We start from the raw sequence: 12,609 nt of genomic DNA, 5'->3' as shown, positions 1-12,609 counted from the left end.
ATCATAATAAGGCTTCTGGCATACTGAATAGATCATACATATACAGAGAATTTAGGGAACTACAGGGGTGAGAATTTCATAGAATTAGAAGGTCTGGGGGGCAGCTGGATGGCTCAGTGGATTGAGAGACAGGCCTAGAGACGGGAGGTCCTGGGTTCAAATCTGGACTCAGACGCTCCTAGCTGTGTGTCCCTTAACCCCCTTGCCTAGCCCTTACCATTCTTTTGCCTTAGAAGCAATATACAGTACTAATTCTAAGAAGGAAGGTATGGGTTTAAAAAATAAAAGGATTAAAAAATCAAGAGGGCTTACATTTTCTAGCAGTGGAAAGAGCATGCAATCAGTTAAGGATAAAATAGTTAGAGAAAAGAAGGGAAGATGAGGAAGGGATGGAGGGGAGAAGAAAGAAAAAGGAGCAAAGAAAATGGGGGTGCCCCAAAACCAGAAACCAATTTACTGACAAATGAAAGCCCTCCAAGAAGGGAGTGAGGTGCAGAGGATTCTGAGGTTTTTGTGCTGGTCTCAACAGAATGGCACCTATCACACACAGGGGACTTGGAGCCTTTGAGATAAATGAACTGCCACTGCTGCCTCCCCCCTTTCCCCTTGAACTGGAAGACCGATCACCCATCTGTAGTTTCAAAGTAGACATTTGAAAATGAAGGTTCAATTTGCCAAGGATATCTGGAGGAGGAAAATGACTGGCTTTGGAAATCCTCGGGTCTCGGGCCTCTGTAGCCCAGGCCAACAAGTACAGAATCACAGAATTACAGAGATGGGAGGCCCCTGCAACCAGTGCCTGACCAAAAACCCCCCTGCAGCATTTCCACCAGGTAGTATCCAGCCTTTGCAGGAAGACATCATGGGAGGGTAGAGTCTACTTTCAGATTAACTAATTATTAAGACATTTTTCCTTGTATCAAGCCTAAATCTGCTTCTCAGGTACTTTTGCTCACTTTCCTAGTCCTGCCCTATGGGACCAAGCAAAATAAGTCTAATCTTTCCTTCCTGATAGCCCTTCGGGTAAATATAGCTCTCAGGTCCTAAGTAAGCTCCATCTTCTGCAGGCTAAACACCTCCAGGGCCCGGCTAACCTTGAGACCCTTCACTAGCCTGGTCACTCTCTTCTGGACAGTTTCCAACTTCTATGGTGCCCGGCCCAGAACACAGTACTCTAGCTGTAGTTGATCAGGGTGGAATATGGTGGAACTTGGAGCATCCTCATTCGGGACTCTAGTCATGCTCTTGATACAGCCTTTCAGGACTGCCATGATACACTGCTGACGTATTGTTTCCCTTTCAACATAGTCTTTTTGATCATGAAACTGATTTTTTTAACCTACATATAAAGCTTTACATTAATCTCTATTAATTTCATCTTATTACATTCAGCCCCAAATTTGAGCCTGTCGACATCATTTTGGATTCTGCTATCTGGCAGACTTAATTAAGTATGCTAGCTAAGCCTTTACCTAAGAAATTAATTTTTAAAATGGTAACAAGCACAATGCCAAGCACAAATCCCTGGGGTGCCACTCTATTGGAAATTTCCTTTCACATTCACATCAACCAGTGGGTGGCATTTCATTCTTCTATCATCTAGCCATTTTCTCACAAGGATAGCTTTATGCAACTTTGCCAAAATCTAGTCAAATAACATGTACGGCACACCCTAAACTATAAGTGTTGTGACATTATCAAAAAGGGAAATGAGGTTATTCTGACATGACCCAGTCTTCTGTGATCAAAGCTCCCCTTTCTAGATGTTTATTAACAATTCCTTTATAAAGATATCCTAGAATTCTGGGAGGAATTAAAAGCCTTTTCTTCTGCTTTTTGTTTGAAAATCAGTCTATTTGGGGCAGCTAGGTGACTCACTAGACAGGAAGTCCTGGGTTCCAATCTAGCCTCAGATACTTCCTACCTATGTGATCCTGAGCAAATAACCTAATCCTAATTGCCTCACCCATAATCACTCTTCCTCCCTGGAACCAGTTTTTAGAATTGATTCCAAGACCGAAAGTAAGGGTTTTAATAATTTAAAAAAAAAAAGAAAAGAAATCAGTCCATTTAATCTTTTCCTATCCTAATCCCTTCTTTTCCAGTTTTTCAAGAACCACTGATGGTGGCTCAGCAATCATGTCTTTCAGTACTTTGGGTCCCCCCTGAACTAATCAAGGCCACACAGATGTGTTTAATAGTTCCCTTTTCATTTTGGATCCCAATGATTAGTCATTCTTGGTTCTATCACTTAATAATTCATACCTAAATAGGGCATTAAGATTTGCAAAGTATTTTCCCCATAGCAACTGAACTGTGTTGTGAAGACTGGACTCCGTTCAAAGATCCTTTTCTTTGACAGAGAAGACAGAACCAAAAGGTAAGTAGTTGTGACTCCTGGCCATCATCTCATCCACACCAGAATTTCACTCTTATACCTTTTCTTTGATCCTCTCTTTTGTCCCAATGGAGTTTTCAAAAACCTTTTTTTTTTGTCCTTTGCATCCACTGCCAGCCTGAGCACACTCTAGGCTTTAATGTTCAGTCGAACATTATTTTGGCAGTACCACATGAATTTTCTATTCATCTTGACCCATATCCTTGCTTCCACCTGCAAACCTGTATTGACTCCCTGAAGTGATTCCCCTTTTGGAATCTTTCTGTTCCTTCAAAGCCTCAGATGCCACTCAGATATTCATAGTTTTCTCTGATCTCTCCACCCAATACCCCATATACCTACACAGGATCCCACATTTCTCAAATATGCTTATAACTTGGTTTATGGTTGGTTGTACACTCATCTCATCCTTCCTCCTGCACTTTGGAACAAGAATCATGCTTTGTTTCCTCTTTGTATCACTAGTGCAAGGTCTTACATATTATAGGGCTTTAATAAATGGTTTTTAAAAATATATTAAATGCAAAAAAAAAAACCCTCAATTCTGATAACTCTAATCCAGGAATGATTAGGAGAAAGGAAGGGAATAAGCATTTATATGGTACCTACCATGTGCTGTGCTAAATACCTTTAATTTTTTTAATTTTTAAAAATTAATATTTTTTTCAGTTCTAAAACAGAAGAGTGGCAATGGCTAAGGAAATCAGGCTTAAGTGACTTACAGCTAGGAAGTGTCTGAGAACAGATTTCTACTAAATACTTTTACAAATTCTCTCATTTCATCCTCACAACAACCCTGTGAGGTAGGTGCTATGATTACCCCCATTTTACAGTTGGGGAAACTGAGTCAAACAAGTTCACACAAATGTCTGAACTTAAGTCTTCTTGAGTCTAGGTCCAGAACTCTAGCCACTGTGTCACTTGAAGTAAACAGAACCAGGGGGAAAATATACAGGAAGATAACAACAGAAACTAGGAATTAGACAAAACTGAACATTGTACAATTATAATAGGCAAGCTTGGCTCCCTCCTCCCACCTCCTGCTGAAGTGGTCAAGAGGTTCTGTAGGATTGGAATGTGACATAGATGCCCCCAGATGTGGGAGCTGTTACAACTTCCAGGAACCAGGAATTAAGCACCTCACTCTACCCTTTCTAGACTTCAGGAGGGCACAATTTTCACTTCAGAACTACACAAAGGCCAAATCCAGAGAAAATCAGTGTCATGAATAAATGAATAAAGCATTTATTAAAGGCTCACTAGCTTCCTGCGAAGTGCTCTGAACACAAATAGGAAAGTGAGGCTGCCTGCCCTCGAGGAGCTCACATTCTAAGGGGGAGGAAAGTCAGAGAGAAAGGTCCCTTAGGGTAGGGTATGGCAGCAAAGCAGAGTCCTGCCTCTTCTTAAAAGTCATCTTCACTGAGACAATCCTAGTGCAGTTTCTGATGGGGATCCGTTCCACAAGGCCAGGGACTCTGGTGACAAAAACTCTTTCCTGGGTCTTCAAGGGCAGTGGCCAAGCAGAATCTCCCCAGGGGCTGCTTCCCTGTGTCAGCTGATGACACTGGGCTGCAGGATCCTGGGCCACTCCATGGGGGTCTGACGGAGAGGGTGGTCCAGGTAGGAATGGTGGTTCCACTTGCCTGGCACATGCTGCCTCCTGTCTCTCCTTCAGCAAATCAGGCCTGCCTGCACTAGAGTGGCAGCCAGAGGGGATGGCTGGATGATTCTTAACAAAGGTACTTCCCTGGCTGATGGCTCTGAGGGCTGGGCTAGAAGCAGGAACAGTGGTCTGGGAGGTGCCATCGCTCCCAGGGTTCTTGTGCCTGTCCTATGAGAACTGATTAAAAGAACTGGGCATATTTAACCTAGAAGAGAGAGACTCAGGCAGAATATAACAGAGCCAGGCAAGTTATATGGAAGGGCACCTCAACCGGCTGAGTTAAGAGCAATGGATGGAAGAGAAGTCCAGTGAGGTCTGAGGTTGGGAAAACCTTCCTAAAACTGGAGCTCAGAGTAAAATAGGTCGTCGTCCATCACCCTTCCATCAAGGTCTTCAGGCAGAGGCTGGATGACCCTTTGTCAGGTCAGAGACTGAGTTCCCTTCTAATGTTCAAGGGCCCTTATTCTGTAGTTTTACTGCACTCACATAGCTCTAGTTGGGGGGGGGGGTCTTTGTTTCAAGGAAAGGTTCACTGGGTATGGAGCCAGGAAGGGTCTATTCAGAATATAATAGTCCAATCCAAAGGGCATCAGGAAAACTTCCTATAAGCTTTGGCCACACTTACTTTTCCCTTGTGGTTCTCTCACTAGTACAAGTTCGGTTCTAAGTGTAACAAAACATTAACAGACATATCTAGATCCCTAAATATAATTTTAATACAGCTGAAGCACTACCACAGGATACAGATATTCAGAAACTCATCTGATTTCATGATTTCATGAGATTATCTTGACCAAATTTTATCTTTAAATTTTTCCTAATGTAAAAAAAAGGGGGAAAATCCCATTTCCTTCCATCTTCTCTCCTAAATTAGTGGGAGCTAAAGTGTCCCTCCCCCCTCTTACTCCCAATAGCTCTTCCCCAATCCTGATAACACTTCCCAGGATCCAAGGAAAACAAACTAATCTGCTTATATCACCAAAGTGTCTGGAGGTCATAGCTGGGTCCCAGGATTAGCTACTGACATCCTTTTTCTTTCTTTTCCTTAATTATATTTTCTTTTCTCCCCTATTATATGTAAAAAAATTGTAACAATTTTTTTTAAGTTTTGAGTTTCAAATTCTCTCCCTGCTCTTCTCCCTCCCTGAGACAGCAGGCAATCTGATAAAGATTTTACATGTGTAATCATGCAAAACATTTTTCCATATTAGTCATTTTGTGGAAGAGATCTCAAAAAGGGGAGGAAGTGAAATATAGTATGTTTCAGGCAGCATTTAGACTCCATCAGTTCTTTCTCATCCCCTCAGAGGGCAGATGGCATTTTTTATCATGTGTCTCTGGGATTGTCTTGAATAGCTGTATCACTGAGAATAACTACTTGACATCCTTTTTTAAAGAGCAAATTTGAAAATCCAACCCCCAAACCGTACTTCCTCCCATTTCTTCTTTATGGCTAAATGACATAAGCTGAAACAGCTAAATTGATGCCCATAGCCTGGGGAATGCTTAACAAATTGTGGTCCATGCCTGTGGTGGCATATGATTGTGCTATAAGGATGTGATGAGCAAAGAGAAGCCTGGAAGCAAGCAGGGCCAGAAATACAAGAGATCCCATGACAACCATGATGGCAAGGAAAAGGACCACCATACCCTCCAAAAGATTAAAGGGAGTGTTGCAGAATTATGAAGTTCGAACAATAGCACTTGAAGGAAGAGATATGAGAGGATGCTCTCACCCCTTGGAAAAGGTCACAGTTCATGGGCACTTTACCCTGAACAAGTTTTTGGACTTTTTCAACATATTGATCAATTGTGCTAATTTTCTCCTTTTTTATATTTAAAAAATACTATCTGGGGGCAGCTGATAGCATAATAGATAGAGTCCCAGGCCTGGAGTCAGGAGGACTTGGGCTCATATCTGGCCTCTGATACTTCCTAGCTGGGTGACTGTGGGCAAGTCATTTAACAACCCCCCTCACCCCACTGCCTGTTCTTCTGTCTTAGAATTGATACTAAGACAGAAGGAAAGGGTTTTAAAAATATACTATTTGCTATATGGAATGGCTATCAGGGAAGAGGACAAGAAGGGATACTGGGGAAAACCAGAATATGTAAAAAACAAAAAATATTAATTAAAAAATGAAAAACAAAAAAGAAATGGGCTGAAGCTGGAGCTTGGATAAAAGGACACTGGCATTAGCCTTGGAAGAAAGGCTGTCCTGGAGCCCTTGCTGGTAACTTCCTCCCCCTGAGCTCACACAAGTTTAATGCCACCTGAGGGACATGACTGCCACATCTGGATATCCTCATTTCTCTTCTAAGCACATCCAAGTCTTACATCACCTGCCCCTGGATATCTGTGCAGCAGGTAACTCCAGTTTAACATGTGCAAAAGAGAGCTCTCTCTCGAGTCTCCCCTTACCCTAAAAAGGTACACGTACCCTCTCTGTATGTGGAGATGCCCTTCAGTCCAAGCACCCAGACTGGAACCATTTTCCCTCTCTCACCTCATCGTAGTAGCAGGTCTTGCTACTTTCTCATTCCACAACGTCTCTTACATTCATCCCCTTCCCTCCAGGTAGATATAATAAGGCCATCACCCTAATTCGGGCCCTCACCGCCTCTCACCAGGACAACTGCAATGACCTTCTAACTAAAATTCACATGCCCCAGCCTCCACTTCTAAACTATCTTTCAAAACAGATGCCCAAATAATGTTTCTGAAGCATAGGTCTGACCATGTGTCTCTCAGGAATTTCCCTGCTGAGGAATTTCCTGTGGCTCCCTGTCCCCTCTAGGATAAAATATGAACTTCTCAGTTTAAAGCCCTTCCTTCACAAACACGCTTAAACCCATCTTTTCATACTTATTTCATCAATTCTCCCTCTTCAAGCCTCTCCTTAATTCTGGCCAAATGGGCCATTCCCTGATCTGAGCGCCTCACCTCACATTCCTAGCAGACACTCTCTCCTCCTTAGCTCCATTTTTTAGAATCTCTGGGTTCCTGGAAGGCTCCACTGGTGTGTAAATCCTAAAGTCTGCTCCCTCCAGGGTCTCTTGCCTTTCTCACCTATTTCTATGTTATCTCACTGAAGAGTTAGGATCTTTGAAGGCAGGAGCTCTATTTTTCCATTTGTCTTTTTATCCCTAACATCTAGCACAATAGCCTGCTCAGAGTTGGTACTTAATAATGCTGCCTGACCTGACACTTAGTTAGAGACTTTTTTACATTTGACATCACCTAAATTCCCCACTGTACCCACCCCCAGACACCCACCCCACTTAACAAAGTCTATTTCTATTTTAAGGAAAAAAGGAGAAATTGAAGGGAGGAAAAATCAGCACAACCCATCAATATATCCAAAAAAAATTCCCTCAAATAGCTTTCCACACCCCTGTGTCTTCCCATGTCTGTAAATGAGTAGAAGGAAGCATCTCCCATCTTTTTCTTTAGGGCCTGAGCATCATTATTTTATAAGCTCTCAGTGAAATTCTATTCCAGTAGTTCATGAGTATGAGAGAAGGCTGTGTGCTGTAAATGGAAAGGCCAGAAGCAGAAGGTCCAGGTTCCCTAATATTTACAGCCACATCAATACTAGCATTTACGTTGGACGCTTTATAAATATGATTTCATTTGACATTATTAGAAGCCCCATTTCACAGATGAAGAAAGGGAGACAGGGATTGTAAGTGATTTGCCCAGAGTCACCCAGGCTAGATCTGAACTCTAGTCTTTCTAATTCCAGGCACTTCAGCACCTAGCAGGCACCTATGTGACTTGGGGAAAATGAATTCCTTCCTCTTATCCCCAATTTCCTTATCAGTAAAACCAGGGGTTTGGACAAGATGGCAAACTCAAAGATCCCTTCCAAGAGATAAGACAAAATCCATGTACTGCCATCCCCATTTTACAGAAGAAACTAAGGTTCATCCAAGTTAAATATCCAGAATGGGATTCGAACCCTAGTATCCTTTGACTCCAAGTCCCAAACTCTTGCCACTCTCTGTACTAGAATCATGAGATTTGATGGGTTGCCAAATTTAGACTTAGGCCCAGCCACCTGCCACTCCCTCCTCCTGCACACAAACTTTTCTATTAGACACACCACACCCCTACACCCACGAGTCCCATTCATTGAAGATGCTTGAAGGTGCCTCATGTTGCCTCCTCTGGCACCACCTTGTGGCATTCACTTTGTACTACCACCAGGCATCTTTCCTGGCGTGTGCCATCCATCCCTCCTTCCCTCCCTCCCTTTCACCACCGCCCCCCCAGTCCCCGGGCCAAATTGACCCCTCCACTCCAGCCCCCCAACAATGTGCCACCTTCTCTTCTGCCTCTCTTTGCTAAGACGGCTGAATATACTGGCAATGGTGCCCCCTGCCCTTCTGCCTGGCAAAATTCTGCCCAACTTTTAGGAAAAGCCCAGCTCCAACATCCCCTTCTTCCATGAAGTCTCCACAGAGCCTTCCTGGGGACTTTTCTTTTGTCTTTTGCCTCAGATGCACTCCCAGTGTTAGTTTTCTGGGTGCTTGTGTCTTGTTCCCCTTCCCAGATACAAGCTCTGAAGGAGAAAGACTGAAAGATCTCTGCTAAATTTCCCATCTTCCCCAGTTTTATGCACCGCAGACACTTAATAAAAATTGTGGAATGCCTATTACATATTCAGGGCACGCACAAAGCATTTTCCTCCCAACCGTCTTGAAAGGTTACACAAAAGCTCTCCCCAGTTCTCAAACGCCTCCTTTCCAGGAGAGGGCACTCATATTTCAATTGATGGGATTGTTTAAAGAATTAAGTTTTATTAAGGTGTCAAACGTTCTGACTTCTTTTCTTTTCTTTTAAATGGCCTTGACTGCTCTATGGACTGACTGCTCGATCAGTGGCAGAGGAAGATGGGGCTGGAGTCAGGTCAGGGTGGTAGAAAACAGGAGTGGGGGCAAGGATCAGACTCGTCTGGAAACTGGTGAAAGGAGCAATGGATTTGGCTAGCTCTGAGCCTTTAGGCAAGTCTCACATTCTCTCTAGGCATTGTGGTCACCAGTAAAATGAAAGTGCTGGCAGCCTCCAGAAAGTCTAAATCTTCTGGACTTTCCTTCAAAGCACCCCCTTCCCCCCATTCTCTATTTTGACCTAAAGCATCATCCACCCATACTTTTCTGCCTGTATCCTTAAGCTACCCACCTCACCAAAGGATGACCTAAGAGGCATTAAAGGGGCATATATGACAGGAAGAGCATGAGAATCAGCAAGTGGACTTGCTCAAAACAAGGGAGGTCTCCACTACAATATGTCTTTGATAGGGCTGGGTTTTTGTTGTTGTTTTTTTTTATTATTTTATTTGGTCATTTCCAAACATTACTCATTGGAAACAAAGATCATTTTCTTTTCTGGGTTTTTGTTTTTTTTTAGGAAAACGTAGACAAGAATGGCAAGGACTGGGAATGCATGGTGGCAAGGGAAACAACCCCCTTCCAGGTATGATGCTGGAAGGATTTCAACAATAAGGTGGAAAAATGGAAAAATTCTAGAGTGCAATTTCTATCTAAATGATTTCTTTCTACTGCTCATAAAACTTTTTAGGTTTTTCAATTGCACTTTTTTTTAAATAGAGGGGCAAAAGGCTGGAAAAATAGTAAGTGGGGAAGTGAAAGCAATAATATGGACCAAGGTATGGGAGAGAACTGTAAACATTTCTCAACTTCCCCAGAAATTAAACATTAACCTATTTTTAAATTTTTATTTAATTAATTTCTAACCTATCTATTGAAGAAAACCTTTAGTTTGCTAGATCACGGTATTTGAGGAGTCACAAGATCTGAGAACTAATTCTGCTCTCATCATTTACGGTCTCTTTCCATCGGTTCCTTTAACTTTAAAATTTCGAGGCTGGACCGGCCAGGATAGTCTTAGGGAGTCCCAAAACCAAATCAGAGAGGCTAAGTAACAGTAGAATTTGGAGTCAAGAACCCCTGGGACCAAATTCTGCTTCATTCTTTCTAGTCACTGATCTGGAGTAAGTTGTTTAACCTCAGATTCCTCGTCCATAAAACGGGAATAGTAATAGCACCTTTCTCTGGAGTGATCTAGGGGTTTTTCTGGACTTTCCTTCAAAGCACCCCCTTCCCCCCATTCTCTATTTATGTAAAGTGTTTTGCAAACCTTGAAGCTGGTATACAAAGTCAGCTGTTATCCAATTTGCAAATACTAGGCTTCCTCTCCCTGCTGTTCAAGCATCAAAAAAACCTTTTTCCCCCCTTCCTGACAGTACTTAAGAGCCCCAAGCCCCACATTTTGTGAGACACTCACTCTGTAGTCTAGTACTGTGCTCTTTTTTGCACCTGACTAATCCAGGAGTTCCCTGAGCCTCCCCTCTATGTAGTCAGGGCACACAGAGGATTTCCCATTCAAATTTATTGAAAGGAAAAACCTCCGAGAGGAAAATGGTCCATTAGATGAGAAGGCTGGGGGCTGCAGGAAAGTGCAATCCAATTAAACAGTCCGTTTATTATGGACCTAGACGTGGAGGACACTGTGCTACATATAGTAGAGACCAGGATAAAAACAACCCTCACTCTCAAGGAGTTCACATTCTATAACCTGCAATTGCAGGTCTGTTTGACAAGGGAAAGATTGAGGCAGCACCTGAACCACCTTCTAAAAGGCTTTTTAAGTAGAATTGGGGGGGGGGGGGGAGTCAATCTGGAGTTAGGGGATCCGAACTCTGCCACTTACTTACAAGCTATGTGACCTTTAGAAAGTCACAAAAACCTCCTGTGGAGGGCAGATCCAATGATCTCTAAGGACCTTGCCAGCTCCAAGTCTATGATCCTAGGTGGAAGGGCACTCACCAGTAAGAGCCAAGCCAAGGCTCTTGGGGGTCAGTTTTAGGCGCCCTTGGGAGGGGGCTCAGAAGGCAGACAGGCCGACCATCAGGGGCTTTCCTCCAGGGTGCTGGGTGCCAATTTCAGACACAAATCCAATTTCTTTTGCCTGCTCAACAGCTTTTCCTTCTGGTCCTGAAAGCAGGCGGTGGAAGGAAGGGGAGGGAATGGTCAAGATTAAGGGGAAAGGGGCAACTTGGTGGGATATTCAACAGGGGTTTTGGAGGCTTTTCAGTGGGAAGGGGGATATAAGCAAAAGGGGTTTTGCTGAAGGGGAGACTTAATTAAGAAAGAATTTGTATTGGGATTGGAGATGGAATTTTTGCTGGGGTGGGGGGAACCTGGGTAGGAAGGGATATTTGCTAAAACAAGGGTGACTTAGGTGGAAAGAGAGATTTCCTTGGAGGGAGGCTTTTGCTGAAAACTATGGATCTGAGCTATGGGAAGTGAGAGGTCCTATGAGAAAAGGGATTATTGCAAGGAGTTGGGGGGAGGGCAGGAAAAGGATTTTGCTGGGGGAGGTTAGAGAGGGGGGAGGACCTATGACCTGAGAAAGTCTTTTGCCAGAGCCGATGCTAAGTGGGGGAAAACTTGGGGGGGAAGGGGAAGAACCGGGTGAGAATTTTTTTGCTGGGAGAGGGTGCTAAAAAGGATAATTATGGGGAAAAAGACGGTAGGGAGATTAAATCGGAGAGCCCCCCGGTGAGAAGGGACATTTGCTGGGAGGGAATGCTAAGAAGGTTGGGGGAAGAGGAGGCATCTGCTAGGAAGGGATGCTAAAAGGGGAGGGGGGTTCGGGTCCGGGCAAATGCTGGTGGGGATGCTAAACCAGGGCGGTCTGGGCGGGAGAGGAGGCGCATTGAATGCGGGAAGATTTTGCTAAATGGCGGGCAAAGAGAAGCGGGCATTTGCTAGAAGGGGGCGCTAAACAGGGAACGAAGGAGTGCGGGAAGGGGGCATTCGTGGGGTGGAGATGCTCGGCGGGGGGCTCCGTGGGTGGGGGAGGGGATGCTCGGTTTGGGGACTGGTGGGGGAGGGGATGCTCGGCGGGGGGGCCGGCGGGGCAGAAGGGGTTTTTGCTGGGAGGGGGTGCTCGGCGGGGGCGGGGCGGGGGCGGGGGGGGGCGATTGCAAGGCCTGGGGGTGCAGGGGCGAGGGCAGGGCCGCCTGAGGGAGGGGGGCCGGCCTGAGGAGGTTGGGGGGGAGGGGGCGGGTCTGAGGAGGTCTGGGGGGGGAGAAGTCGGGGGAGAGGGAAGGGGGAGGGGGGCGGGGGCGGGGGCAGGAGCAGCAGCAGCAACCGGGTTTTACCCGCCCCCGGGGGCTCGCGCGCCCGCCTCGCGCTTCGTGCCTGGCGCTCGCCCGCCTGCCTGCCCGCCTGCCTGCCTCTCTCTCCCTCCAGGCTGCGCGCGCACACCGCCTCTCGCTCCCTCCCTCCCTCCCCGGCCCGGCCCGCCCGGGCCCGGCGCGCGCTGCGTGCGTGCGTGCGTGCTGCGCTGCGCGCGCTGCCGTGCGTCGCCTCCGGGCGCCGGTCCCTGCCCTGCGCCCGTGCGCGCGCGCGCGCCTCGCAGTCTCTTCGCATTCGGTTCCTACCCGGATTCCCGCGCGAAGAGACGGAGGTGGGCGGGGCTGCGTGAGGGGGCGGGGCCTGGCGGGAAGAGGAGGAG

The 12,609-nt window shown here is 45.6% G+C and overlaps 1 protein-coding gene across 4 annotated transcripts in view; it reads right to left on the bottom strand.

Annotated features, from left to right (window-relative positions):
• ZNF541 (zinc finger protein 541) overlaps positions 1 to 12,324 on the bottom strand; it is a 30,992-nt gene extending 18,668 nt beyond the window's left edge. The window contains exons 1-2 of one of the 4 annotated variants that reach the window (XM_056796241.1): positions 12,254 to 12,324; positions 10,914 to 11,081 (exon numbers count right to left, since the gene is read on the bottom strand). The gene's annotated coding sequence lies outside the window, so the exon portion shown is untranslated. Of the gene's footprint in view, positions 1 to 10,913; positions 12,142 to 12,253 lie in introns of those variants that run through there. The other 3 variants (XM_056796240.1, XM_056796242.1, XM_007491954.2) reach the window with 3 other exon arrangements.
• Between the last annotated feature and the right edge of the window lie 285 nt (positions 12,325 to 12,609).

Source organism: Monodelphis domestica, chromosome 4 (assembly GCF_027887165.1).
Source record: "Monodelphis domestica isolate mMonDom1 chromosome 4, mMonDom1.pri, whole genome shotgun sequence".
Lineage (NCBI taxonomy): Eukaryota > Metazoa > Chordata > Mammalia > Didelphimorphia > Didelphidae > Monodelphis > Monodelphis domestica.
The sequence above is the reverse complement of the archived record's forward strand: the minus strand, read 5'-3'. Positions and strand labels throughout refer to the sequence as shown.